Here is a 6777-nt window from a genome sequence, read left to right on the forward strand (position 1 = left end):
CCTGTTCTGAATATCTTGAAAGAAGAGTATTACCCAAATTAAAGAGAAGGAGATGGAGGATGGAGGGGGAGGAGAAAAACAGTTATTCTTGGCAATTTTACCAGAGCCTTCCTGTGGCATGTTATGATTAACTTCCTTGAGGATCTCAGGATGTTAATATCATCCGTCACTGACACTTAAGTATAATAGAATAGTTCCTTTAGAATCCCCGCCAGAGGAAGTTGGTGGTATCTTCAGGGTTCTGTTCATTTCCTAAATCCAGGTGAAGAATGACAGGATCCCAAGGGTCAGTTCCTCATATACTACTGCTTCTTGCATCAACATTTCCATCCAGGGATTATTTCTGGCCTCTACACTATCAAGGGAAACAATAAATTCCGCACAAAGGTTCTCGGGGCACTTGGCACTTAGCACACGGTTAACTACAGTACACGCCAAAACAGCGCAAGACAGTCTTGTTTGTGCCCAACTCAAAGCTATCAGGAGGAGGACAGGATGCAAGTAAATGAACTGGCTGAGAAAGCCAAGCCCAAACTAATTAAATGCTAAAAGTGTATGATTCCAATGAGAAACATCCGTGGATCTTCAGGAAGGAGAAAGGTCACTGTAGACTAGAGTTTGTGTTTTGTAGTTGAATTACTCCATTAGGCTTAATTTGGGAATATGATGTCTCCTGGTGGTATATTTTGACCTCCTTCCCTTTATCTTCCATGTACCTGTGCATTAATTTTGTTATGTGACTGTTCTGAAGAATACTTCAAATATCATTTGCTATATAGCAGTCTATTTTTAATAACGTGAAAGCCATCATATGTGAGTACTCTATAAAACATTCCTAACAATTTGAGCGAATGTTCACACTTTCTTATGCTTTGGATGTTACAGTTTATAACTTTCAATACTGTTTACATTAACAAATTGTCATAGTGATGGTTTTTCTTTTTCTTTCTTTCTTTTTTGCCTCCAGGGTTATCACTGGGGCTCGGTGCCTGCACTAGGAACCCACTCCTGGAGGCCATTTTTCCCATTTTGTTGCCCTTGTTGTTACCCTTGTTGTTGTTATTATTGTTGTTCTCATTGCTGGATAGGACAGAGAGAAATCAAGAGAGGAGGAGAGATGGAGAGGGGGAGAGAAAGACAGACACCTGTAAACCTGCTTCACCGCCTGTGAAGGGACCCCCCCCCCCCGCAGGTGGAGAGCCGGGGGCTCGAACCTTGGGCTTTGCGACATGTGCACTTAACCTGCTGACTACCACCTGATCCCCGGTTTTTCTTTTTAATATGTTCCTTTAAACCTACGCGCATGACCACATTAGAGTGGCAGAGTCTTCTGAGTTTTACTACATATTTACTGTTACCCATGGGTTGTATAGTTTTTGCTTCAGTTTTAAGAGCTGTCAGAATTTCTTGTGAAGTTGTAATGATAAATTCCCTCAGCTTCTGCTTGTCTGGGAAAGTCTTAATCTCACATCCCTGTCTGATGTGTCACTTTGCTGAGCAAAGTGATGTCAGCTGACAATTTTTAACTGTTTCACTTACTGTTTATTTCATATCATTTCTCTTAGTCTGCTCGGTCTCTGATGAGAACTATGGTAAGAGAGAAATGAGAGGGTGTCCCTTTTTGTGAGAGAGATGATGATTATTATTATTATTGCTTCTAAAATTCTCTCTGTCTTTGATTTTTGAGTTTTATAGTAAATTATCTTAGAGAAGTTTGTATAGGATTTAAATTTTGTAAGTGGCCTCTTAACTTCAAAACCTTGAATACCTACACCTCTCTCTACACCTCTAAGCTTTACACCCTTATTTTTTTATTTAAATATTTTTATTATTATCTTTATTTATCTAGTGGATTGAGACTGACAGAAATTGAGAGGGGGAAGTAGAGAGGGAGAAAGAGAGAGACACCTGCAGCCCTGCTTCACCACTTGTGAAGCTTCCCCCTGCAGGTGGGGACTGGAGGCTTGAACCTGGGGCTTGTGTAGTGTAACAGGTGAGCTCAACCAGGTGCACCACTGGCCGGCCCACAGCCCTTATTCTTTTAGTGAAATTCTACACCTTTCACTTGCCCATTTGTGGCGCTCCAATAATGCAGATAGTTTTTCTTGAAGGTGCCCTTTAAGTTCTCTTTCATTTTTATTATCTTTTTATTTCGCTCCTCTAAGGGGGTACTTCCCAATGATCTGTCTTTAAACTCAAACAATCTTTTCCTTCTTTTTTTTTTTTTTCCAGTCTTCTGTTGTTCATTGTTGAATTATTCACTTGTCTTAGTATTCACCACCTTTGAAAATCTTGGTTTTTAAATACAGTCTATGTTTCATTGAACTTATTCTGTGCATTCTTACACTGTTTTCCTTATGTTATCTTTTGCTCTGCTTTGATGTAGTTCTCCTAACTTTTGAGACAATTACATGGACCGTTTTTGTAAGGTGACTCATAGTTCTCTATTTCTTTATGGCTAGTCAATAAGTTTCACTGCCCTTGGACCCCTGTCAGTATTATTATTTTGTTATTTTTTCATCTTTATTTACTTATTGGATACAGACAGCCAGAAATTGAGAGGGAAAGAGGTGACAGAGAAAGGAGAGAGACAGAGATAGATGCCTGTAACCCTGCTTCACCACTTGCAAAGCTTTCCCCCTGCAGGTGGGGACCGGGGGCTCGAACCTGGGTCCTTTTGCATTGCAACATGTGCACTCAACCAGGTGTGTCACCACCATCCCATCTTTGGTGCTGTCATGACTTCCATATTCTTTTTTAAAAAATATATTTATTTGGGAGTCCGGCGGTAGCTCAGCAGGTTAAACGCACATGGCGCAAAGCGCAAGGACTGGCGAAAGGGTCCTGGTTCGAGCCTCCGGCTCCCCACCTGCAGGGGAGTCGCTTCACAGGAGGTGAAGCAGGTCTGCAGGTGTCTATCTTTCTCCCCCCAGCTCTGTCTTCCCCTCCTCTCTCCATTTCTCTCTGTCCTGTCCAACAACAACGACATCAATAACTACAACAATAATAACTACAACAATAAAACAACAAGGGCAACAAAAGGGAATAAAAATAAATAAATATTAAAAAATATATTTATTTATTTATTGCCCTTGTTGTTTTATTGTTGTAGCTATGGATATTGTTGTTGTTGGATGGGACAGAGAGAAATGGAGAGGGGAGGGGAAGACAGAGAGGAGGAGAGAAAGACAGACACCTGCAGACCTGCTTCACCGCCTGTGAAGCGACTCCCCTGCAGGTGGGGAGCCGGGGGCTCGAACTGGGATCCTTATGCATCCTTGTGCTTCGCGCCACGCGTGCTTAACCTGCTGCGCTACCGCCCGACTCCCCGATTCTTTATAATAACCTAGAACCCTGAGGAGGTGTCTGCACACTTAAAGGAGCACTCATCTCTTCTAGACTTTTTGTTTTCTGAATCGGGTTCTCACTCTTGTGTGATTTTACTGTTGTCAGGATGGCTTTTTCATTCAGGTAGAGAGACAGAGGGGAGAGAGAGAGAGAGAGAGAAACCAAGAGAGATACTGCACATCCTGTGCTATGGCTCCTCTCCGATCCACCATTATGACAAGGAACTTGGCATACCTAGTGAGTTCTTTCCTCTGCCCTCCTCCATACCTTCTGAATTCACTCAATAATAAATACTTTCTGGGCCAGGTGGTAGCACACCTGGTAGAGTGCACATATTACCATGTGATAAGACAGGTTCTGCGTGTGTGTTGGGGTGGGGCAGTGTTCACAAGTGGTGCAGCAGTGTTGAAAGTGTATCTCCTTCTCTCTCTCACTCCCACCCTTCCATCTATTTCTTTCTTGCTCTCTCAGAAAATCAAGTGAAAGAAAAAAAAAAAAAAGCCACCAGGACGAATGTCGAAGCCTGAGTGATAACCCGGATGGCAACGTCAATAACAAAAGGTAATACCTGTGGCAAGGGATAGGCGGGGTGCTGTCACTCTGAATCTTCAGTGGTTCCTCGTCCAGGACATCAACATCTGGGTGGTCCTGCAGAGAGTGTGGGACGTCTACAGTAGCTGTCAGGAGTGTTCAAGCCCTCAGCGTCACCTCTCGGTCCAGTGTCCCTGGCAGTGTGCACTGCTCAGCTGTGAGACAGGAGTGGCTGCTGTTTGCAGACACATCCTGGGTGTTCCAGCGCCAGCCCGAAGGATCATGGGAAGTTGTAGGGTCCCTGATTGTCAACACACATTCTTGTCACTCTAGAGTCTCCACAGACACTCTGCTTCAGGGTCTCCTCAGCACTGGTCGTCAACAATGGGACCTGGGCTGACAAAGGCTCTGAGGAAAGAAAGTGCAAGGACAGAGGGAATGATCCTGCTTTGAGCCCCCAGCTCCCCACCTGCAGGGGAGTCTCTTCACAGGCAGTGAAGCAGGTCTGCAGGTGTCTGTCTTTCTCTCCCCCTCTCTGTCTTCCCCTCCTCTCTCCATTTCTCTCTGTCCTATCCAACAATGATGACATCAATAACAACAACAACAACAATAACTACAACAACAATAAAAATACAACAAGGGCAACAAAAGGGGAAAAAAAGAAGAAAAAAAATTCTAAGATAAATAAATAAAATCTTAAAAAAAAGAAGTTTCTTGTTCTGCCATCTTTGTGACATCACTTGGTTTTAATAAGTGTTGAATTTACACAAGTGAGAATCTAAACTATTTCAAAGTTGGAAATAACTAGAAGTTAACAAAGAAAAAATAAACTGCGCATGGCAGGCTCGAGACCAAGCTTTTGATAATCTATGTTTCCAGTGTCCCAGGCTTTCCAAAATTGAGTGTCTAGAATGCAAATAAAAAAAGAAACAACACGTGAAAATACTAGTTAAACAAGGTGAGAGGATACAAGGGAAAGAGAGTTTAGGGGCCCGGGTGGTGGTGCAGCAGGTTAAGCACACGTGGTGCAAAGTGCAAGGACAGAGGTAAGGATTCCGGTTTTAGCCTCAGGCTCCCTAACTGTAGGAGGGTCACTTCACAAATGGTGAAGCAGGTCTACAGGTGTCTGTCTTTCTTTCTCTCCCTCTTTCTGTCTTCCCCTCCTGTCTAGATTTCTCTCTGTCCTATCCAACAGCAATGACAGCAATAATAACAACAACAACAATAACAACAATGATAAACAACAAAGGCAACAAAAGGGGAAAAAATGGCCTCCAGCAGTAGTGGGTTCGTCATGTAGGCACTGAACCCCAGCAATACCGCTGGAGGCAATAAAAGGGAAAGAAATAGAGTTCATACATAACAAATCATGTCACATAAACAAAAGAAAGACGCGAGTAAACAGACAGCCACACTCAGTCCACAGGTTCTTTCCTTTGTTGCTTCCAGTTGTCAGAATCCTTACATGGAATCCTTAGCCCTCAGGGAGAATCCCATGTCACCATGAACAAAATTGCAGACAGGAAGAGAACTGGGACTTTGAAAAGCTAAACACAGAGGCTCACGTAACACGAGAAGGGAATAAATAAGAGTCTGATATCGAATGAATTCCTTTGGCAAACTGATCAAAATGTTCTCACCTTTCAATATTCCATTTTGACCCAGAATTGCTAAAAATAAACTACAGGAAAACTACTCTGTGTGCGTGAAGTTAATCTGATTGAAAATAACACAGTTCTTTCCTGAATGCGTAAGGAAATACTTTCTAGGTGATCAGATTTTATTTTTTTTTCTTTTGACTTACCCAAGTGTTATACATAGTACATTAGTGGTGGGGGCTGGTCTGGGGCAGAAAGGGTAGGGATGTAAGTGTGGAATGTCTGAAAATGAGGATTAGTGGTGAGACATTCCTGACGGGCAACTTTTCCAGTGCCCAGCTCAAAAGTATATGACTTAGACCAACACTTGATGAAATCAATACCAAACTAAATCCGTACTGTCATGTCCAGAAAACAGAGATGACGTACAACGGTGAAACGAGGAGGGTTATAACTATACACGTTACTTAAATGATACACGTGAGGCATGTTTGCGGTAATTACATCCAGTGTGAAGTGTACAATGACACTGCTGCTCTTCCGGCTTAGATTGGGGCAGTGGTACACGACTCAATTGTGTGTTCACTCAAAGAGACTTTCAGATGGGTTTGGGGGCAAAACACAGAATTTACTGGGCATAAAGACCAGTTCAATCCCTAGCACCATATCAGAGCAACCCAAGACAAGGCCAAGGGAACGTCATGAATGCTGGGTTGGTGCTCTGATATCTCTGTGTCTCTCTCTCTTGTTCCCTCAAAACAGAAAGACTGAGCCAGGGAAGTGACTCAGTGGTATCTGTACTCTGGCTCATTCTTCAATAGGAAAAGCACAGATGGTGCCAAGCTACAGTGCATGGTGGTACCTTTGGGATAGATTAGGTATTTCCTGGTAACCATTACAGACTCTCCAAAACTAGGACACACACACTTGAAAGTGGTCTTTCTTTTCATCTACAACTCTCTCATTCCAATTAGTACTTTTTTTTTTTTGGTTAGGAAATCTGTTTATTTTATTTTAAGAAATCTGTTTTTAAAAGTTAAAAATATTCCTTCCCTCCCCAGTCCTGCTTAGAAGAGAGATCATTTGGTATTTGTCTTTCTCCTTTAGGCTTATCTCACTTAATATGATTTCTTCAAGTTCCATTCAAGGTGATGCAGAGGAAATGACGTCATAATTTACAAAGTGAAACCTGGTCTGGACAAGGTGTACTGCATCAAAGCAGGAACCTCTGGAGAAGGTGGGGGATGTAGGAGAGGAAGAGAACTTGGAGGTCCGGGTGCATAAAGAAACTGCAACCATG

At 42.6% G+C, this 6777-nt stretch overlaps 1 long non-coding RNA gene across 1 annotated transcript; it reads right to left on the reverse strand.

Moving 5' to 3' along the window:
• Positions 1–3859: 3859 nt before the first annotated feature.
• On the reverse strand, positions 3860–5392 carry LOC132539035 (uncharacterized). The gene is made up of 2 exons (XR_009550343.1): positions 5345–5392; positions 3860–4275 (listed from the first exon to the last, which is right to left on the reverse strand). It is a non-coding gene; the product is annotated as an uncharacterized LOC132539035 (long non-coding RNA).
• Between the last annotated feature and the right edge of the window lie 1385 nt (positions 5393–6777).

This window comes from Erinaceus europaeus, chromosome 6 (genome assembly GCF_950295315.1).
Source record: "Erinaceus europaeus chromosome 6, mEriEur2.1, whole genome shotgun sequence".
In the NCBI taxonomy this organism is placed as follows: Eukaryota; Metazoa; Chordata; class Mammalia; order Eulipotyphla; family Erinaceidae; genus Erinaceus; species Erinaceus europaeus.